The following is a 23,665-nucleotide window of genomic DNA, read 5'->3' as shown; positions in this document are numbered from 1 at the left end:
GTGTCCGACTCCTAGTGACTCCATGGACTGCAGCCTACCAGGCTCCTCTGTCCATGGGATTTGCCAGGCAAGAGTACTGGAGTATGGTGCTCATTAAATATTGGGAGGAAAGAAATTGCACCAGGATATTTACATATGAACCTGAAAGGATGAGTCGTATGTGGCAACCACATTACAGTGATGCTTAGAATGGAGCTAAGAAGATGAGAATACTCATCTAGAGGCCACCTGCCCTCTGATTCTCACCACCCTTGGTCCTGAGGGTCCTTTACCCAAAGTAATAGATCCTATAACCAGCAATTAAGGATAATATAAGATCATAAAATGATTGATACTGAAGGACAGGGAAGACTGGCATGCTGCAGTCCATGGAATCACAAAGAGTCTGACACAACAGCGACTGAACAATACAATGACTGTCAGTGTTCTGTTTGCCTTTTACAAGTCTTTCTGCACACTTGCTATATTGTAATGCCTCTAATTACAAAGGAGAAAGACCACCATTGGCTGTCATCACTGTCAGTCTCCTTAGGTATTAAAATCCAAGTCCCCTAAGTTTCCTTAGGAGGATGAAGGATGGGTCAAATGGGTGAAGGGAGTCCAAATGTGCAAACTTCCAGTTATGAAATAAATAAGCCATGGGGTTTTACTGTATAACATGGGGACTATTTGCATATTTGAAAGCTGCTAAGAAAGTAGAATTTAAAAGTTCTCATCACAAGAAAAAACTTTGTAATCTTTTTTTTGAGTTTGTGATCTTGTGACTTGGTCTCAACTGGCTTGTTGCAATCATTTTGAAATATTGAGTACTGAATGTCTTCAAATATTGAATCATTTTGGTGTACATCTGAAAATAATATAGTGTTATATGTCCATTGTCAGTCGATAATTAAAAATAACTCAAGGCAGATAGTGTCTTTGGAAAGATAAAAATGACCATATCATATGCAACTTGTTCAACTACACATGAGTATCTTCATTCTATCTGACTTTGGGGGAGATGGGCAGTTTGCAATTGTCTATAATGGCTTCTGATCAGTTGAAAGGCAGTCCAATTTCCATGACTCATATTTGAAGTATGATAGTTTGTAAAAAGATTTCCATGACTTTTAATAAATGTAGATTGTTCTCTTGCATTCCAACTTGCTTTATTCAGCAAAGTGGTAGAGAGTATATGAGAGTGCCTGAGATTCTAGTTATTCCCTGGAGTGTGCTGTGCAAGTTAATGGATCAACTGCCTTGAAAGAGAGGAAAGTAATTTTGTCTCCTATTGATCTGTTGTGGGCTTCCCAGGTGGCACTGGTGATAAAGAACCTGCCTGCCACTCCAGCATATGTAAGAGATGAGGGTTCGATCCCTGGGTGGGGATCGCAGATCCATCATAGAGTTCTTGGCACCCAGAAACCCTCCAAATGACTACAACGAGTGAATTAATAAGTAGATGAGTGTACAAACCAGTATTTCTCCATTGTTGCCCATCAAAATCTCTAGGTGTCTATGACTCCCAATCCTTCAGCAACTCTTGCCCTCAAGGAAGTTACTATGTGGAAAGAAGATAAAAGAAATAAGATGTTAATATTAAGAGAAGAGAGATAGAGAGACAGAAAAGGAATATAAACTTTCTGCACATTAAATAACCAAGCCCAGACTTCCCTGCTGGCTCAGTTGTAATCAATCTGCCTGCCAGTGCAGGAGACAAGAGTTCTATCCCTGGTCTGGGAAGATTCCACATGCAGTGGAGCAACTAAGCCCATGCACCACAACTACAGAGCCCATGCCGTAGAACCTGGAAATCGCAATGACTGAGCACCTAGAGCTCGTGTTCTGCAACAGAAGAAGCCACCACATTGAGAAACCCATGCACCACAACTAGAGAATACCCGCTGCTCTTTGCAATCAGAGAAAAAAGCCTGCACAGCAACAAAGACCCACATAGCCAAAAATAAATTAAATGGGCAACATGCTCATTCCCAATGTTGAACCACCCCTAGTTCCAACAATTTAGCCTATTTGCTCTGGCCATGATATTTACTTTTTCTTTCACTTGGGATCGTTCTTCTTTTCAGTTTTAATTTTTTATTGAAGTAGAGTTGATTTAAAATGTTGTGTCATTTCTGCTGAAGAGTGAAATGATTCATTTATACATATACATTGTTTTCTATATTCTTTTCCATTATGGTTTATTGCAGGATATTGAATATAGTTCTCTGTGCTATACAGTAGGACCTTGTTATTTGTCCATTCCTATCACCTGGGGTCTTTAGCCAGGAAAGCATCAGCAATTGCTTTTCTACAGTCTTTATCTGAAACCATCCAATGTATCTCTGACTTCCTGTCCTAATTATCTAAAGGCACAAACTGAAGGTATCTGAGAGACTAAATAGGGAAATTCCACATTTGCAAGAAATTTCACAAAGGATGAATTATCACACAGCTATTTTTCTGTGATGATAAGTAAAGATAATCATCGTCTTCTGATTTCCCTTTCTGGAATTTCTTCAATATTTATATTCTGAGTCCTTTCACTTTTGCTGCTGCTACTGCTAAGTTGCTTCAGTCATGTCCGACTCTGTGCGACCCCATAGACGGCAGCCCACCAGGCTCCACCGTTCCTGGGATTCTCCAGGCAAGAACACTGGAGTGGGTTGCCATTGCCTTCACGTTTGCTAAATACCTTTAATCTCTGAATGAGGAGATGCTTCCTTTTTTGTGCTCTCCCCTCAAACACTCAAAGACCTCCTTCCAGGACAGAACAATGGTGTGTGTGTGCGAGCTTAGTCTTTTGACTCTTTGTGACCCCGTGGACTGTAGCCTTCCAGGCTTCTCTGCAAATGGGATGTTTTCCCAGCAAGGATACTGAAGTGGCTTGCCATTTCCTCCTCCAGGGGATCTTGCCAACTCAGGGATCGATCCCTCATCTCCTGTGTTTCCTGCATTACAGGTGGATTCTTGACCAATGAGCCATCTGAGCAATGGCAGGTAAGAGGATAAAGACATTCATCCCTTTACCTCTGGTTATAGGGCCTAAGGAATTGGAAAGGAAAGAGTCAGGGAGGAGGCAGACACTGGGCAAATGCCCCCTCTCTCCATCTTCTCAGCATCACCTCATGGGTGACCCTCATCCTTTCAGAATCATTCACAAACATCCTGGTGCAAATTTTCTCTTCTTATAAGTATTTATGAACACCATAGAGGATAGTACTTTCCCAGGTAGTGCTAGTGGTAAAAAAACCCTGCCTGCCAAAAAGATGTAAGAGATGTCAGTTCGATCTCTGGGTTGGGAAGATTCCCTGGAGGAGGGCATGCAATCCACTCTAGTATTCTTGCCTAGAGAATCCCATGGACAGAGGAACCTGGCAGGCTGTATATATAACTGTATATAAATATACATAAACTGTATATATAAACTCCATATATATAACTGAGGTGAAATCTTACTCTGTTGTGTCAACTTCACACAAGTAGTGTAGCCATTCACCTTCCCAAGCAATTATCCTCTAGAGCTATTTCTCCATAGACATCATAGGGTTTTCTGTGCCTTGTGCTTAATACATCAATGCCTTTTCCACTCAATCACCTGTTTTTTCTACTTCCCACAACACTTACTGGGATATGCAGGCTTGCCAATATGGGATCACCACAGGGGCCAACTTCCCTGAATCCTGTTCTCTCATGGAGTGTGGATGATGAAGAAGAAGGTCTGTCCCACCAAAAAACAAGGATATAGGGCCAGACACATGGTTTGGGGTCATGTTTTGGTCTCCTGGAGAAGGCATTGTGTGTCTTTGGTCTTGCACATAGAGGCTTTGGTGACTATAAGTTTATGTGTTACAGCTTTTGTGCCCCTAGAGACTGAATACCCTCTGAAGCTTGTTAGAAAAATTGATCAATGGATCTTCCATTCCCTGTTCAGTTTGACTCCTTAAGTACAAGGAGCACACAGGAAAAGATCTCTGACCTGCTTAATTCCTTGTCCCTGTGAGACTTACAGAGTCTACCTGTGATTCCTCTATTTTGGGTCTGTTTACTCTGGAAAGGATCACTCTGGTCTCCCTTCAATCTCCTCTTTGATACAAGTGTCAGCATTTTGGATTTGTAGTTTCCACATTAGAAAGATTGCAGAGTACCAGAGGGCCTCAGGATTCACAAGGGTAGTTGTCAAACTTAAGCCTGCATCAAAATTATCTTGAGAATGTGTTACATCACACACTGCTGAGTCCTACCCCAAATTTCTGCCTCAGTAAATTTGATCTTGAGTTTTTTGGGTGGTTAGTGGTAACGTATCCACCTGCCAACACAGGAGACTCAAGTTCAGTCCCTGGGTCAGGAAGATCCACTGGAGAAGGAAATGCCAATCCACTCCAGTACTGTTTCCTGGGAAATCCCATGGACAGAGAAGCCTGGTGGGCTAAACTCCATGGAGTTACATGAGAGTTGGACACAACTTAGCAACTAAACAGCAAGTTTGGAGCTTGGCTCTAATAGTTTGGATATTTTTAAGTTTACAAATTTTTCCAGTCCCCATGACAATCTTTTGAGAACCATTGTCCTGGGGTTCAGTTCAATTCAGTCTCACAGTCGTGTCCAACTCTTTGTGACCCCATGAACCACAGCATGCCAGGCCTCCCTGACCATCACCAACTCCCAGAGTTCACCCAAACTCATGTCCAGTGAGTCAGTTATGCCATCCAACCATCTCATCCTCTGTTGTCCCCTTCTCCTTCTGCCCCCAAATACCTCCTAGCATCAGAGTCTTTTCCAATGAGTCAGCTCTTCACATGAGGTGGCCAAAGTACTGGAGTTTCAGCTTCAGCATCAGTCCTTCCAAAGAACACCCAGGACTGATCTTCTTTAGGATTGACTTGTTGGATCTCCTTGCAGTCCAAGGGACTCTCAAGAGTCTTCTCCAACACCACAGTTCAAAAGCATCAATTCTTCTGTGCTCAGCTTTCTTTATAGTCCAACTCTCACATCCATACATGACTACTGGAAAAACCATAGCCTTGACTAGATGGACGTTTGTTGGCAAAGTCACATCTCTGCTTTAATATGCTGTTTAGGTTGGTCAGAACTTTCCTTCCAAGGAGTAAGCATCTTTTAATTTCATGACTGCAATCACCATCTGCAGTGATTTTGCAGCCCACAAAACTAAAGTCAGTCACTGTTTCCACTGTTTCCCCATCTATTTGCCATGAAGTGATGGGACCAGATGCCATGATCTTAGTTTTCTGAATGTTGAGCTTTAAGCCAACTTTTTCACTCTCCTCTTTCACCTTCATCAAGAGACTCTTTAGTTCTTCTTCACTTTCTGCCATAAGAGTGGTGTCATCTGCATATCTGAGCTTATTGATATTTCTCCCGGCAGTCTTGATTCCAGCTTGTGTTTCTTCCAGCCCAGAGTTTCTCATGATGTACTCTGCATATAAGTTAAATAAGCAGGTGACAATATACAGCCTTGACATACTCCTTTTCATATTTGGAACCAATTTGTTGTTCCATATCCAGTTCTAACTGTTGCTTCCTGACCCGCATACAGATTTCTCAAGAGGCAGGTTAGGTGGTCTGGTATTCCCATCTCTCTCAGAATTTTCCACAATTTATTGCAATCACACAGTCAAATGATTTGAGTATTAACCAAACTATCATAAAACTAATGGAAAGGAAGAAAACTTACACAAACATAGGCACAAAATTATATTAATTGTGGGTATATGTATGTGTGTGTGTGTGTGTGTATGTAAAAACTGTGTATCTATAGAGAAGAGACTGGTAGAAAATGAAAAGAACTGTGGACAGTGAAAAAAATCCAATTGACTAGAGTTTTTCTTAGTATATAGCTTCCCATCTTATCCCAGACTTACCTACTCAAAATCTCCAGGAGAAGAGTTTAATAATTTACTTTTTAAAAGCATTTATTTTATATCCTGCAACTTTACTATATTCATTGATTAGCTCTAGTAATTTTCTGGTGGAATCTTTAGGGTTTTCTATGTAGAGGATCATGCTATCTGCAAACAGTGAGAGTTTTACTTCTTCTTTTCTGATTTGACTTCCTTTTATTTCTTTTTCTGCTCTGATTGCTGTGGCCAAAACTTCCAAAACTATGTTGAATAGTAGTGGTGAAAGTGGGCACCCTTGTCTTGTTCCTGACTTTAGGGGAAATGCTTTCAGTTTTTCACCATTGAGGATAATGTTCGCTGTGGGTTTGTCATATATAAGTTTTATTATGTTGAGGTATGTTCCTTCTATTCCTGCTTTCTGGAGAGTTTTTATCATAAATGGATGTTCAATTTTGTCAAAGGCTTTCTCTGCATCTATTGAGACAATCATATGGCTTTTATTTTTCAATTTGTTAATATGGTGTATTACATTGATTGATTTGTGGATATTGAAGAATACTTGCATCCCTAGGATAAAGCTCACTTGGTCATGGCATATGATCTTTTTAATGTGTTGTTGGATTCTGACTGCTAGAATTTTGTTAAGGATTTTTGCATCTATGTTCATCAGTGATATTGGCCTGTAGTTTTCTTTTTTTGTGGCATCTTTGTCAGGTTTTGGTATTAGGGTGATGGTGGCCTCATAGAATGAGTTTGGAAATTTAGTCTCCTCTGCAATTCTATGGAAGAGTTTGAGTAGGATAGGTGTTAGCTCTTCTCTAAATTTTTGGTAAAGTTCAGCTGTGAAGCTGTCTGGACCTGGGCTTTTGTTTGCTGGAAGATTTCTGATTATAGTTCAAATTTCTGTACTTGTCATGGGTCTGTTAAGATTTTCTATTTCTTCCTGATTCAGTTTTGGAAAGTTGTACTTTTCTAAGAATTTGTCCATTTCTTCCACGTTGTCCATTTTATTGGCATATAATTGCTGATAGTAGTCTCTTATGATCCTTTGTATTTCTGTGTTGTCTGTTGTGATCTCTCCATTTTCATTTCTAACTTTATTGATTGGATTTTTCTCTCTTTGCTTCTTGATGAGTCTGGCTAATGGTTAGTTAATTTTATTTATCCTTTCAAAGAACCAGCTTTTGGCTTTGTTGATTTTTGCTATGGTCTCTTTTGTTTCTTTTGCATTTATTTCTGCCCTAATTTTTAAGATTTCTTTCCTTCCTAACGTTGCAGGATATAAAATCAACACACAGAAATCCCTTGCATTCCTATACACTAATAATGAGAAAATAGAAAGGCAAATTAAGGGAATAATTCCATTCTCCATTGGAACAAAAAGAATAAAATACTTAGGAATATATTTACGTAAAGAAACTAAAGACCTATATATAGAAAACTATAAAACATTGGTGAAAGAAATCAAAAAGGACACTAATAGATGGCGAAATATACCATGTTCATGTATTGGAAGCATCAATATAGTGAAAATGAGTATACTACCCAAAGCAACCTATAGAGTCAATGCAATCCCTATCAAGCTACCAATGGTATTTTTCACAAAGCTAGAACAAATAATTTCACAATTTGTATGGAAATACAAAAAACTTTGAACAGCCAAAGCAATCTTGAGAAAGAAGAATGGAACTGGAGGAATCAACCTACCTGACTTCAGGCTCTACTACAAAGCCACAGTCATCAAGACAGTATGGTACTGGCACAAAGACAGAAATATAGATCAATGGAACAAAATAGAAAGCCCACAGATAAATCCACAAACCTATGGATACCTTATCTTTGACAAAGGAGGCAAGAATATACAATGGAGAAAAGAATCTCTTTCACAAGTGGTGCTGGGAAAACTGGTCAACCACTTGTAAAAGAATGAAAAGATCACTTTCTAACACCACACACGAAAATAAACTCAAAATGGATTAAAGATCTAAATGTAAGACCAGAAACTATAAAACTCCTAGAGGAGAACATAGGCAAAACACTCTCTGACATAAATCACAGTAGGATCCTCTATGACCCACCTCCCAGAATATTGGAAATAAAAGCAAAAATAAACAAATGGGACCTAATTAAAATTAAAAGCTTCTGCACAACAAAGGAAACTATAAGCAAGGTGAAAAGACAGCCTTCAGAATGGGAGAAAATAATAGTAAATGAAGCAACTGACAAACAACTAATCTCAAAAATATACAAGCAACTCCTGCAGCTCAATTCCAGAAAAATAAACGACCCAATCAAAAAATGGGCCAAAGAACCAAATAGAAGAAGACATACAGATGGCTAACAAACACATGAAAAGATGCTCAACATCACTCATTATCAGAGAAATGCAAATCAAAACCACAATGAGGTACTATTTCTGGGGTACCATGGCTGCAATCCAAAAGTCTACAAGAAATAAATTCTGGAGGGGTGTGGAGAAAAGGGAACCCTCTTACACTGTTGGTGGGAATGCAAACTAGGACAGCCACTATGGAGAACAGTGTGGAGATTCCATAAGAAACGGGAAATAGAACTGCCTTATGTCCCAGCAATCCCACTGCTGGGCATACACACCAAGGAAACCAGAATTGAAAGAGACACGTGTGCCCCAATGTTCATCACAGCACTGTTTATAATAGCCAGGAAGCATAATAGCATGGAAGCAACCTAGATGTCCATCAGCAGATGAATGGATAAGAAAGCTGTGGTGCATATACACAATGGAGTATTACTCAGCCATTCAAAAGAATACATTTGAATCAGTTCTAATGAGGTCGATGAAACTGGAGCCTATCATACAGATTGAAGTAAGCCAGAAGGAAAAACACCAATACAGTATACTAACGCATATATATAGAATTTAGAAAGATGGTAACCGTAACGCTGTATGCGAGACAGCAAAAGAGACATAAATGTATAGTCTTTTGGACTCTGTGGGAGAGGGAGAGGGTGGGATGATTTGGGAGAATGGCATTGAAACATGTATAATATCATATAAGAAATGAATCGCCAGTCCAGGTTTGATGCAGGATACAGGATGCTTGGGGCTGGTGCACTGGGATGGCCCAGAGGAATGGTGCGGGGAGGAAGAGGGGTTCAGGATGGGGAACATGTGTACACCCGTGGTGGATTCATGTTGATGTATGACAAAAACCAATACAATATTGCTAAGTAATTGGCCTCCAATTAAAATAAATAAATTTATATTTTTAAAAATTTATTTGCTCATTTTTAATAGCCATTGCTGCAAAGGGCCATGTGTACATAATATGTGGAGGGGAAGGTGCAGGATCTCATGCTAGAAAAATAAAGATATATCTTTAAAATAATAAATTTTGATGTTTAACTGAGAGGTAACATTCAATGGCACGTGGAAGCTTTAAGAAATGGCAATTAGCAAACATGCAAAATTAACTGCTATAATTCAAACAAATGCATAAAATGAAAACAGGAAAGGGAGATAAACATTTTAAAATGACAAATGTATTATCATTTGTAGATTAGATGTTGGAGGTGAAGATCTTTCAGATCTCTGAAGATGCAGCCTTGTGAGGGTCCTTCATCACTCATTTCAACAAATCCCCTAAAGCAGTTGTTTTCAAATTTTAGCCACCCATAGGATCCACTTGGGTGGCTTGTTAAACACAAGTAGCTAGGGCTGAACCTGGAGTTTCTGACTTAGCACCAACAAATCTAGGATGAAGGTCAAAAATGTGCTTGTCTAACAAGCTCCCAGCTGATGTTGATGCTGCTGGTCTGGAGACAAAACTATGAGAAACACTACTCTTCTTTGTGTCCCTAGTACTCTGTCTAATAAGTTTTCCCTCCATTGCTTACATCTCCCTCCTCTATCCCACCCCCAACCTTTACTTTGGTACCCTGCCTCTTTCGGATGATATCATGGAAACCCCTAGCTGTCTTGGTTGTTTTCCTATAGCACACATTTTCTTCCAGAAAATACAGGGAGATTATCCAAGAAGGGAATTCACACCATATGTCTGGGAAGCCCAAGATACTTTGCCTTGGGGACACAGAAAGCTTATTTCAAAAGTTTCCAGAACTTTGGTAGCTGAATTCTCAGGCTGTCTTATTAAATAAATTGGCTGTTTTCACTCTACTCTTTAAACAATTAAGCTCCCTTGGGGTAGAAGGAGAATAATAGAAAAGAAACTTTCTGCCACTGCTGTTTCCCAGAAGATCGTAGTAAAGAGAGGCAAATTTTTTGTTCCAATTATTCTTAATTTATCTGGCTATGCTCAAACATTTACAGTCAAGATTATTCCCCTGGAGATGAAAAAGCTTTCTTCATGAAGAAGTCTCCCAGGGCTCCTTAAGATTCTGCCCTAATTCTTGCTTCCCCTTTATGGGATTTGATTTCAAAGTTAGACGTTTCTCCCTCAGGGATGTGTTAATGCTGCAAGTTACCCAGTGGACTTGAATCTGGGAATTCCATTGTAACAGAAACAAAATGCTTTAGAAAGGTTCTGGTTTTATGAAAGGGAATGCAGCCATTAGTGATATTGCTACTGAGACATCAAGCATTTTGACAAAAGGAAATATCCCTTAAAACTTTTTTGGCATGCGAGGCCACTGCAGACCTTAGGGAAGGCAGTTGTGATGGAGGTAGAAATACTCCTGATGAATTGGTTGAGAAGAGAGTGAATGTTGTGAAAATGGAAGTAACAAATACTGACCAAATTCTTTAAAAGTTTGGAGCGATACCCAAAGGGGAGTATGGGTCTATGAGTGTTTTATTTCCCTTGAAAGAAATGGGAATGTGGATGATTGGATATTATAATGGGTCATATGAGATCATATATCCAGATGAGGCTCTATAAATGAGAACTGAAGCATCATGGGTAGGGTTCATTCAAGCATGGGCTTCTATTTCTATTAATAACTCCTGAATCTCTCAGCAGGAACTTCTTCTGTCTGTATGATTAATTAACTTATACTGTCACTTGTGCAGATTAATGATGTCCAGACCAATACCACTTACCTCTCAGATAATAGCGGGGTGTTCTGAAGGCCGTCAACTCAAACTTTCCGAGATAACCTGACATTTTATCTTCCCCAAAATGTTGCTTTTTCTATGATCCCATCTCTTTGAAAGCATACACCATCAATTCTGGTACCCACAGAATTTTATTTTATTCCAGTGTTCTCAACCAGACTGATTTTGCTCTCTCTGGAACAACTGGCAAAATCAGTCTGGTTGAGAACACTGGAATAAACAGTTTCTGCTCATCACAACTCAGTGCTGGTATCTCACGAGTAGAGGCCAGGGATCCTGATAAACATCAGACAATATACAAGATAGACTCTATGACAAATATTAATAATATAGACCAAAAATGTCAGTATTATTGAGGTTGAGAAACCCTTGTCTATGTTGTTGAGGAAAAATATTAAAATTTTTATCTTGGAACTTCCCTAATTGTCCAGTGGTTAAGGCCACACTTTCACTGCAGGGGGCATGGGTCTGACCCCTTGTTGGGGAACTAAGATCTTGCAAACTGTGTGGTGTGGTCAAAAAATAAATAAAAATAAAATTTTCATCCAAAAAAAATCCTAAGTTCTATTATTTTATAATGATGTTGAAAATATTATCAGCCTCGATCTTTCTCCATTATTTTGTGCTACTTAATGCTTTTATTGTGATTACATTTACATAACATACATGTAAAAGAATGAAAGTAGAACATTCTTTAACACCATATACAAAAATAAACTCAAAATAGATTAAAGACCTAAATGTAAGATTGAATACTATAAAACTCTTAGAGGGAAACATAGAAGTGAAGTGAAGTGAAAGTCACTCAGTCATGTCCGACTCTTTGATCCCCTGGACTGTACAATCCATGAAATTCTCCAGGCCAGAATACTGGAGTGGGTAGCCTTTCCCATCAAACCCAGATCTCCCACATTGTAGGCAGATTCTGTACCAGCTGAGCCACAAGGGAAGCCCAAGAATACTGGAGTGGTTAGCCTATCCCTTCTCCAGTGGATCTTCCAGACCCAGGAATTGAACCAGGGTCTCCTGCATTGCACACAGATTCTTTACCAACTGAGCTATCAGGGAAGCCCAGAGGGAAACAAAGGCAGAATACTGTTTGAAATACATCACAGCAATATTTTTTTGGATCCATCTCTCCATCATAATCATTTTTATGTGTACAGTTCTATACACTTGGCATTAAGTATATCCACAGTGTTGAACAATAATTGCCATCATCCATCTCCAGATCTTTTTCACCTTTCCCAACTTGAAACTCTGGTCCTGGTTAACACTAATCATATTTCCTCCCTTCTTCTATCCCCTGGAAACCACCATTCTATTTTTGTCTCTATGAATTTGACTACTCTCCATACTTCTTATATGTGGACTCATAGAATATATATCCATTTGAAATATCTCACTTTTGAGATATTTCTGAATCTCTGGTGTCCTCTTTTCTTCTCAAATTTGCTCCATTCTTAACTTCTATGTCTCAAAGGATGTGTGCTGTTGTGCTCAGCAGCTCAGTCGTGTCTGACTCTTTGCAGACTGGTCTATAATCAGCCCAGCACCCCTGTTGATGGGATTTACCAGGCAAGAATACTGGAGTGGGTTGCCACTTCCTTCTCCAAGGGATCTTCCTGACCCAGGGATCAAACCCTTCTTTATCACTGCACCACCTGGGAAACCCATCTTAATGAATTCAATTATATTTTTTCAGTTGTTCAGGCCCCAATCCTGGAGTCATTCTTGTCTTTTCTCTTTCTCTCACACATGTATCCTTCCTGGAAGCAGATCCTTTTAGTTCTGCCTTCAAAATACAATTCAACTGACTGCTTCCCAGTGCTTAACTGCTATCCTGCCCTTGGTCCTAGGTACCTATATCTCACCAGGCTTGCCTGCAGGTAAGTCCAAACAGGCTACCTTATACCCTACAACCCATGCTCAACCCAGAGCCAGAATGATATTTAAAATCTTGTCAGATCATGTTACATGTCTGTTCAAATCCCTGCAATGACTCCCCATCTCATTCACAGAAAATGAAAGTGTGAGTCTTTCAGTGGCAGAGAAAGGCTCATAGGATCAGCCCTGATACCTGTCCTCCTGTTCTACTGTGCTCCTCCTCAGTCACTCTGCTCCAGCTAACCCCCACCCCCACCCCCATGCAGTCTCCTACCTCAGGGTCTTTGTGTTAACCTTAACCTCTGCCTGGTGCACTCTCTCCCCAGATACCACTGGCCTAAGTCGTTTACCATCTTCACCTATATCCCTGCACCAACACCATACTATTGAGTCTTTTTTTTTCCAGTTGTTTTTTTAAAATTTATTCATGTATTTTAATTGGATGATAATCACTTCGCAATATTGTGATTGTTTTTGCCAAACATCAACATGAGTTGACCATAAGTATACATGCATTTCCCACCCATCCTAAACCCTGCTCCCACTTCCCTCCTCAGACCGCTGGCTTTGAGTGCCCTGCTTCATGCATCAAACTCACACTGGTCATCTATTTCACATGTGCGGTGCTGTGCTTAGTTGCTCAGGTGTGTCCAACTCTTTACTACCCCATGCATTGTAGTCCACTAGGATCCTCTGTCCATGGAGATTCTCCAGGCAAGAATATTGGAGCAGGTTGCCCTGCCCTCCTTCAGGGGATCTTCCCAACCCAGGGACCAAACCCAGGTCTCTCACATTGCAGGCATATTCTCTACCATATGAGCCACCAGAAAGTGAAAGTGAAGTTGCTCAGTCATGTCTGACTCTTCACGACCCCATGGACTGCAACCTACCAGGCTCCTCCACCCATGGGATTTTCCAGGCAGGAGTACTGGAGTGGGGTGCCATAGCCACCAGGGAAGCCCCTATTTTACAAAGGTAATGTACATGTTGGATGATTTAAGAATTGCACTATTGCTTCTTGATTGTTCCTCTTTTGTCTCTGCATCCCCTCCCTTTCCTAATTAACAACTGTTTGAACCTGCCCTTGGAATTCAGGGAAGCTCTTGGAGGCTGAATGCAGCTTATTTCCTGTAATCAAAAAATTGTTGTTGTTGTTTTTGTTGCTTCATCCTAAGTCATGTCTCACTCTTGCGACCCCATGGCCTGTAGCCTGCCAGGCTCCTCTGTCCAAGGGGTTCTCCAGGCAAGAATACTGGAGTGGGTTGCCATTTCCTTCTCTAAGGGATCATCCAGACCCAGGGATCGAACCCATGTCTCCTGCCAATGCAGGCTGATTCTTTACTGTCTGAACCACCAGGGAAGTCACTTCTTTTGAAAAGTGGGGTGAATAAGAAAATATCTCAAAGAAGTGTTTTCAAGAAGATATAAAGTCACACGTGAGGAAACAAGCACAATCCTGATGTGAGAAACTCTTTGTTATGTCTATTGTATGATTTCTATCCCAATTCTTTTGGAGATAACAAGCCCACCACCAAATGAATGTGAAGAACATCAATGTTTGAGAGGCTAATTTGGGGACTATCAGGTCAGCACTTGATAAAGTGCTCTAAATCTGAAGTTAGAAATTGTTAGAATGGCTACAAGAAAGCATGTAAAACCATGAAATTTTATGGACAGCCTATAAAGAAAAATGTTTAAAAAAATTTACAGTAGAGAAACTAATATAACAGTAGAGAAACTAATAAACACAAAAACAGAAGTGGGGACTTATCGGCAGCCCAGTGGTAAGACTTCCCCTTCCTTGCAGGGGGTGCTTCTTTGTTACCTGGTCGGGGAGCTAAGATCCCACATGCCTCGTGGCCAAAAACCCGAAACATAAAAGCAGAAGCAATGTTGTAACAAATTCAATAAAGACTTTAAAAAATGGTCTACATAAAAAAAAAACACACACACACCTTAAAAGACAATCCCAAAAAAGTGAAGTCACAGGTGCTTTAAGAATAGAAGAAATGAGCATGTCTTTTAAGGGAGGAAAGGAGCCAGGAGATTTAAATCTACAACATCTGTCTTTGGGGTTCACAAAGTCCACTTAGGTCTGAGGTGAGTGACTCATCACAGACAAGGGGTGCCTAGACTCAGGAACCTTGCCAGGGCCCTCTTCACATCCTTGTTCCTCAGGCTATAGATGAAGGGGTTCATCATGGGAGTGATCACAGTGTACATCATTGAGGCAATGGAGCTTCTCTGGGAAGACTGGGTCACAGCAGAAGTAAGGTAACCCCCAGGCCTGTCCCATAGCACAAGGAGACCACAGAGCAGTGAGAACAGCAGACGGAAAGTGCTTTGTACTTGCCTTCAGTGGCTGCTGCTGCTGCTGCTAAGTCACTTCAGTCGTGTCCAACTCTGTGCGGCCCCATAGACAGCAGCCCACCAGGCTCCCCCATCCCTGGGATTCTCCAGGCAGGAACAGTGGAGTGGGTTGCCATTTCCTTGGCCATCTTTATTAATGGACAGACAATCTGAGATTAAGAAAAGAGTATCCCAGTCAGAGGAAACATACACAGCAGGGCAGTGGCCACATTCAAAGAGATGTTATTGAGAGGGTGTCTGAGCAGGCTGCCTTGAGAGTCTGAGTCAGTTCACAAAAGAAATGTGGAATTTCAATTCAAAGAAAGTCAGCCACATCATCAGTAGTATATGAAACAGGGAGCTGAATAAAATGACAAACACATGAGAACCAGGAGACCATAGAAGTGGGGGTTCATGCTGACCGTGTAGTGCAGGGGGTGGCAGATGGTCACAAACCAGTGATAGGCCATCACGGTCAGGAGGAAATTGTCCATTCCAGCAAAAACCGTAAAGAAATATACCTGAGTGAAGCAGCCTGTGTAGGAGATGTCTTTGCTCTGTGTCTGAATATTCACTAGCATCCTTGGGACAGTGGTGTAGGGAAAACAGATGTCAAGAAAGGACAGGTAGGAGAGGAAGAAGTACATGGGAGTGTGACGTAATTAATTGGAGGTTAATTACTTGACAATACTGTGGTGGGTTTTGCCATACATTGACATGAACCAGCCATGGGTGTACATATGTCCCCCACCCTGAACCCCCCCTCCCACCTCCCTTCCCATACTATCCCTCTGGGTTGTCTCAGTGCACTGGCATAAAAGGGGATTATTAATGGTATTTATTCCATCGGACTGTTGACAGGGATAAATGAGTTTAAAGAAGAGTTCCTGACACGCTATGGAAACCTAAAGAAATCATGGCTCGATAAACTTTAAAAGTTGGGAAATATAGCCTGCAGAGGTGAAGGCAGTAAGGCAAGTACTTAGAATGAGACATCAGATCACTTGGCATGAGAGAATAAGGGAAGGAGAGAAAAAAGGAAAGAGATAGAGATGATGACATTGATTCTGAAGCTTTCTGGGTTGGAGACCAGCCTTTCAACACTTCTGGTTAACTTCTTGCCCTGCATTCTGTTTAAATATGCATGGATTTTCTGATAATTTTCCCTTTTCTATGGAAGTTGGTTTAACTGTGTTTATAAAACTTGAATTGAAGAGAACATTCACATGTTTTCTATACGAAATGCAGCCTCTTCCTATTGATGTAGCATCCTCATTGGTAGTTATTTTCAAAATACTCCTCCAGGGAGACAAGGCTGACACTGCAGTTAAGACGACTGTTTTATGAGGCAGACAGACATAGATTTGAGTTTTTGGAACTTCCCTGTAGCTCATACAGTAAAGAATCTGCTTGCAATGCAGGAGAGCCAGGTTTGATCCCTGGGTCGGGAAGATCCCCTGGAGAAGGAAAAGGCAACTCGCTCCAGTATTCTTGCCTAGAGAATCCCATGGACAGAGGAGCCTGGTAGGCTACGTCCATGGGCTCTCAAGGAGTCGGACACAACTGAGCGACTGAGCACATCTATCTCTTCTTAGCTGTGACTGAAGGGCTATATGATCCATCTGAGCTCTTAGTCAAGAGGGTTATAATGATGCAATGCCATAATGAATGTAAAAAGACTGGCACGTGGTAGGTGTCCAATAAAAGATATTACTATTATGATTTATGTACTTCTCTAGCAACCCACTCCAGTACTCTCCCCTGGAAAATCCCATGGACAGAGGAGCCTGGCAGACTACAGCCCATGGCGTCGCAAAGAGTCGGACACGACTGAGGGACTTCACTTTCACTTGACTTCACTTTCTAACGACATAGTTTTTAATTTAGCAGCCCATCTCTCATTTCCAGATTCAATATTCTTCCCTGATCTCCCTCTTACTTTGAGGAAAACAAAAGGACTAGAGAAAAACACAGTTGATCTGATCATTACAGATCAGAAAGGATACATTACCTCCTTTGTTTTTCCACTTGAGGTTTCTATTAATGAAGATACTGCTGATATATTTCAAACCCAACTAACATTTCAAACCCAACTAACATTGTTAATGGACAAGCTCTTGGCACAACTTCTCGCAGTGGTCCAGAAGCTTTGAACCTCCCTCAGGTTTCTCCACCTCATGAACAGAAATAAAATGAGATCTTTGTCAACAGGAAGAGATTCACAGACCTAGAGAATGAACTTATGGTTGCCGGGGTGGAAGGCTGAGGGGGAAGAATAGTTAGGGAATTTGGAATGGACATGTACACACAGCTATATTTAAAATGGATAACCAGCAAGTACCTATTGTAGAGCACATGGAACTCTGCTCAAGGTTATGTTGCAGCCTAGAGGGGAGGGCGTTTGGGGGAGAATGGATACATGTATATGTATGGCTGAGGTCCTTTCCAAAGAAAGGCAATGCCAAAGAATGTTCAAACTACTACAGAACTGTACTCATCTCACATGCTACCAAAGTAATGCTCAAAATTCTCCAAGCCAGGCTTCAACATGAACTTCCAGATGTTCAAGCTGGATTTAGAAAAGGCAGAGGAACTAGATATCAAGTTGTCAACATCTGTTGGATTATAGAAAAAGCAAGAGAATTCTAGAAAATCCACTGCTGCTTCTTCATTGACTATGCTAAAGCCTTTGACTGTGTGGATCACAATAAACTGTGAAAATTCTGAAAGAGATGGGAATACCATACAACCTGACCCGCCTCCTGAGAAATCTGTATGCAGTTCAAGAAGCAACAGTTAGAACTGGACATGGAACAACAGATTGGTTCCAAATTGGAAAAGGAGTACATCAAGGCTGTGTATTGTCACCCTGCTTATTTAACTTCTATGCAGAGTATATCATGCAAAATGCCAAGCTGGATGAAGCACAAGCTGGAATCGAGATTGCAGGGAGATTTGCCTATTTGATAATAGGCAAATGACTCCACCCTCATGGCAGAAAGCAAAGAAGAACTAAAGAGTCTCTTGATGAAAGTAAAAGAGGAGAAGGAAAAAATTGGTGTAAAACTCAACATTCAAAAAACTAAGATTGTGGCATCCAGTCCCATCATCAGTTCCTGGCAAATAGATGGGGAAACAGTGATAGAGTTTATTTTGGGGGGGCTCCAAAATCACTGGAGATGGTGACGGCAGCCATGAAATTAAGACACTTGCTCCTTGGAAGAAAAGCTATGACCAACCTAGACAGCATATTAAAAAGCAGAGACATTACTTTGCCAACAAAGGTCCATCTAGTCAAAGCTATGGTTTTTCCAGTAGTCGCGTATCGATGTGAGAGTTGGACTATAAAGAAAGATGAACACCGAAGAATTGATGCTTTTGAACTGTGGTATTGGAGAAGACTCTCGAGAATCCCTTGGACTGCAAGGAGATCAAACCAGTCAATCCTAAAGGAAATCAGTCCTGAATATTCATTGGAAGGACTGATGCTATAGCTGAAGCTCCAATGCTTTGGCCACTTGATGTGAAGAACTGACTCATTGGAAAAGACCCTGATGCTGGGAAAGATTGAAGGTAGGAGGAGAAGGGGACGACAGAGGATGACATGATTTGATGGCATCACCGACCCGATGGACATGAGTTTGAGCAAGCTCTGGGAGTTGGTGATGGACAGGGAAGCCTGGTGTGCTACAGTCCATGGGGTCACAAACAGTCAGATACAACTAAGCGACTTAACTGAACTAAACTGAATCCCTTCACTGTTCATCTGAAATTTTATAAGCATTGTTAATTGGCTATGTGTGTTAAGTTGCTTCAGTCATGTCTGACTCTTTGCAGCCCTCTAGAATGTAGCCCAGCAGTATCCTCTGTCCATAGGATTTCCCAGGGAAGGGTCCTGGCATGGGATGCCATTTCCTACTTCAGGGGATCTTCCTGACCCAGGAATCAAACCTGCATCTCTTTTGTCTCCTGCATTGGCAGGTGGGTTCTTTACCACTAGCGCCACCTGGGAAGCCCAATAGCTCAATATAAAATTAAAAGTTTTTTAAAAAAGAAAAAAAATCAGGAAAAAAAAAGAGATTTTGTCAAGACCCTGTGGTATAAAGATAAATAAGAATTAATCTCAAAAATATACAAGCAGCTCCTGCAGCTCAATTCCAGAAAAATAAGCTACCCAATAAAAAAATGGGCCAAAGAACTAAACAGACAATTCTCCAAAGAAGACATACAGATGGCTAACAAACACATGAAAAGATGCTCAACATCACTCATTATCAGAGAAATGCAAATCAAAACCACAATGAGGTACCATTTCATGCTGGTCAGAATGGGTGCTGTCAAAAAGTCTACAAACAGTAAACGCTGGAGAGTGTGCAGAGAAAAAGGAACCCTCTTACACTGTTGGTGGGAATGCAAACTAGTACAGCCACTATGGAGACCAGTGTGGAGATTCCTCAAAAAGCTGGAAATGGAACTGCCATATGACCCAGCAATCCCACTGCTGGGCATACACACCAAGGAAACCAGAATTGACGTTTATCCTGGAGCTGGTGGCAGGGCTTGGCGTCTCGCTCCTCTCCTTCCCCCATTCACCTGGCCTTCCGAGGGGGACCTGCGCAGGAGTCTGAAAAATTCTTTTGCAGAGTTCTAGGATGGAGACTGAAGGGTGTCCAGAGATGCAAAGAGATGAAAACTTCTCTGGTGAAGTCCAGAATGATGAAATAAGGTCACCACCAAATGAGAGGATGGCTGAGGAGCCAGAAGACATCCTGATTGCACCGCCCTAGGTCCAGGTTCCACCAGAGAGCCTTGATGAAGACTCTGAAGATGACCTGGAGACCGCACCCTGAAGGAGTCCTCCCAACCCTGCAGCCTCCAGGCAGAGGTTCTGGGAGTTCCACTATGAAGATGCAGCTGGGCCCAGGGATGTCCTGAGACATCTCCAGGAGCTTGCTGGACAGTGGCTGTGACCTGATATTCACACAAATGAGCAGCTTGTGGAAATGCTGGTGCAGGAGCAATTCCAGGCCGTCCTCCCTGAGGAGCTCAGAGCTTGGGCACTGAGGTGTCAGCCTGGGGTCAGAATCACTGGCTAAAATCTCACTGCTTCTTTTTCAACCTACATATGAGAAGTGACCAAAGGCTCTCTTTGTTGCAAATCCAACTACAGTCATGAGAAATCTGAACCTTGATTTTCTTTGAGCTTGCCTTTGCTAGCTGTAATAAGAATCAATGAAAATCTTTTTTTTTTTTTTTTGCCTGAAGCAGCTCTGTTTCCTGGCACTGTGAACTCCAGTTTCCCTTCCCTCTTGTAAGGACAATCAGTCTGCTGCTTGTTTTTGCTCTGATGAATGCCTCCCTTTTTGCACTTTGTGACACGCTTTAATATATAGTTTTTATGTATCCAAAGAGATGATTGCTTCAACTTTAATATTCTTGATTCTCACTGTGGTGGCTTGAATGGAAGCTTCTGTAACCGCCCCCCCCCCAGTAACTCAATTGGGGTGTCCTTGAAATATTAAAGTTTGATTCTTAATTTAAAAAAAAAGGAAACCAGAACTGAAAGAGACACAAGTATCCCAATGTTCATCGCAGCACTGTTTACAATAGCCAGGACATGGAAGCAACCTAGATGTCCATCAGCAGAGGAATTGATAAGAAAGCTGTGGTACATATACACAATGGAGTATTACTCAGCTATTAAAAAGAATACATTTGAATCAGTTCTAATGAGGTGGATGAAACTGGAGCCTATTATACAGAGCGAAGTAAGTCAGAAAGAAAAACACCAATACAGTATACTAATGTATATATATGGAATTTAGAAAGATGGTAACGATGACCCTATATCAGTTCAGTCGCTCAGTCATGTTCAACTCCTTGGGACCCCATGAACCACAGCACATCAGGCCTCCCTGTCCATCACCAACTCCCGGAGTTCACCCAAACCCATGTCCATCGAGTCGGTGATGCCATCCAACCATCTCATCCTCTGTCATCCCCTTCTCCTCCTGCCCTCAATCTTTCCCGACATCAGGGTCTTTTCCAATGAGTCAGTTCTTCTCATCAGGTGGCCAAAGTATTGGAGTTTCAGCTTCAACATCAGTCCTTCCAATGAACACCCAGGACTGATGTCCTTTAGAATGGACTGGTTGGATCTCCTTGCAGTCCAAGGGACTCTCAAGAGTCTTCTCCAACACCACAGTTCAAAAGCATCAATTCTTCAGTGCTCAGCTTTCTTCACAGTCCAACTCTCACATTCATATATGACCACAGGAAAAACCATAGCCTTGACTAGATGGACTTTTGTTGGCAAAGTAATGTCTCTGCTTTTTAATATGCTATCTAAGTTGGTCATAACTTTTCTCCCAAGGAGTAAGGGTCTTTTAATTCATGGCTGTAATTACCATCTGCAGTGATTTTGGAGCCCAGAAAAATGAAATCAGTCACTGTTTCCACTGTTTCACCGTCTATTTCCCATGAAGTGATGGGACCGGATGCATGATCTTCGTTTTCTGAATGTTGAGCTTTAAGCCAACTTTTTCACTCTCTTCTTTCACTTTCATCAAGAGGCTCTTTAGTTCCTCTTCACTTTCTGCCATAAGGGTGGTGTCATCTGCATATCTGAGGTGATTGATATTTCTCCCGGCAATCTTGATTTCAGCTTGTGTTTCTTCCAGCCCAGAGTTTCTCATGATGTACTCTGCATAGAAGTTAAATAAGCAGGGTGACAATATACAGCCTTGACATACTCCTTTTCCTATGTGAAACCAGTCTGTTGTTCCATGTCCAGTTCGAACTGTTGCTTCCTGACCTGCATACAGGTTTCTCAAGAGGCAGGTTAGGTGGTCTGGTATTCCCATCTCTTGAAGAATTTTCCAGTTTTTTGTGATCCACACAGTCAAAGGCTTTGGCATAGTCAATAAAGCAGAAATAGATGTTTTTCTGGAACTCTCTTGCTTTTTCCATGATCCAGCGGATGTTGGCAATTTGATCTCTGGTTCCTCTGCCTTTTCTAAAACCAGCTTGAACATCAGGAAGTTCACAGTTCATGTATTGCTGAAGCATGGCTTGGAGAATTTTAAGCATTACTTACTTTACTAGCATGTGAGATGAACGCAGTTGTGCGGTAGTTTGAGCATTCTTTGGCACTACCCTATATGCGAGACAGCAAAAGAGACACAGATGTAAAGAACAGACTGTTGGCCTCTGTGGGAGAAGGTGAGGGTGGGATGATTGGACAGAATAGCATTGAAACATGTATACTAACATATGTGAAATAGATCGCCAGTCCAGGTTCGATGCATGAGGCAGGGTGCTCAGGGCTGGTGCCTGGGATGACCCAGAGGGATGGGATGGGGAGGGAGGTGGGAGGGGGGTTCAGGACAGGGAACACATGTACACCCATGGCTGATTCATGTGAATGTATGGCAGAAACCACCACAATATTGTAAAGTAATTAGCCTCCAATTAAAATAAAAAGAAAAAAAATAAGTGGCTAGGAATAGGAAAAAAGACAAATCACTGTTTTGCCTAATTAGGGCTTCTCTCATAGCCCAATTGGTAAGGAATCTGCCTGCATTGCAGGAGACCCCGGTTCAATTCCTGGGTCAGGAAGATCCACTGGAGAAGGGATAGGTTACCCACTCCAGTATTCTTGGGCTTCCCTTGTGGCTCAGCTGGTAAAGAATCTGCCTGCAATGGGGGAGATCTGGGTTTGATCCCTGGGTTGGGAATGTCCCCTAAAGAAGAGAAAGGCTACCCACTTCAGTATTCTGGCCTCAAGAATTCCATTGGGCCTAATAAAGATATGAAGAAAGGATATAAAGGTAGTTCAAAATACTCTATTCTCCATGGATTAAGACAAGTTTTTAACAGTCATTACTTTCTCATGTATTTAATCATTTACTTCATATCACCATAGTGAAGCCATTTACAGATTTATAACTGCTTCATGCTTTTTCCTCTTTTAAAAAATGGTCCAAGCTTAGAATATTTCTATTCAGCCAAACCCTCCTCTGTTCGAAAAATGTGTTTCAACAAACTTTCAAATTTTTATGTGCTCTAGGTGGTGAACTGTTCAAATCCAAAATGATTTCAAATAGTGAAATGCTTTTATTGTTTTCTCTTCACCTCTTTTTATTAGTTTGCTGTCACTGACCAATATAATACTAAATATTGAAAAGCAGAGACATCACTTTGCCAACAAAGGTCCGTCTAGTCAAGGCTATGGTTTTTCTAGTGGTCATGTATGGATGTGAGAGTTGGACTGTGAAGAAAGCTGAGCACTGAAGAATTGATGCTTTTGAACTGTGGTGTCGGAGAAGACTCTTGAGAGTCCCTTGGACTGCAAGGAGATCCAACCAGTCCATTCTGAAGGAGATCAGGTCTGGGATTTCTTTGGAGGGAATGATGCTAAAGCTGAAACTTCAGTACTTTGGCCACCTCATGCGAAGAGTTGACTCATTGGAGAAGACACTGATGCTGGGAGGGATTGGGGGCAGGAGGAGAAGGGGATGACCGAGGATGAGATGGC

At 41.4% G+C, this 23,665-nt stretch overlaps 1 protein-coding gene and 2 pseudogenes across 1 annotated transcript in view; 1 reads left to right on the top strand and 2 right to left on the bottom strand.

Moving 5' to 3' along the window:
• LOC138440895 (large ribosomal subunit protein eL15-like) overlaps positions 1–15,299 on the bottom strand; it is a 44,763-nt gene extending 29,464 nt beyond the window's left edge. Inside the window, exon 1 of the mRNA XM_069590971.1 lies at positions 15,134–15,299. The gene's annotated coding sequence lies outside the window, so the exon portion shown is untranslated. The remainder of the gene's footprint in view (positions 1–15,133) is intronic.
• Positions 15,039–18,397, bottom strand: LOC138440657 (olfactory receptor 7D4-like; annotated as a pseudogene).
• A 1,306-nt stretch (positions 18,398–19,703) lies between these two features.
• On the top strand, positions 19,704–20,417 carry LOC138441721 (SCAN domain-containing protein 1-like; annotated as a pseudogene).
• Positions 20,418–23,665: the final 3,248 nt, after the last annotated feature.

This window comes from Ovis canadensis, chromosome 5, assembly GCF_042477335.2.
Source record: "Ovis canadensis isolate MfBH-ARS-UI-01 breed Bighorn chromosome 5, ARS-UI_OviCan_v2, whole genome shotgun sequence".
Lineage (NCBI taxonomy): Eukaryota > Metazoa > Chordata > Mammalia > Artiodactyla > Bovidae > Ovis > Ovis canadensis.
This window is presented reverse-complemented; position numbering and strand designations above follow the sequence as displayed.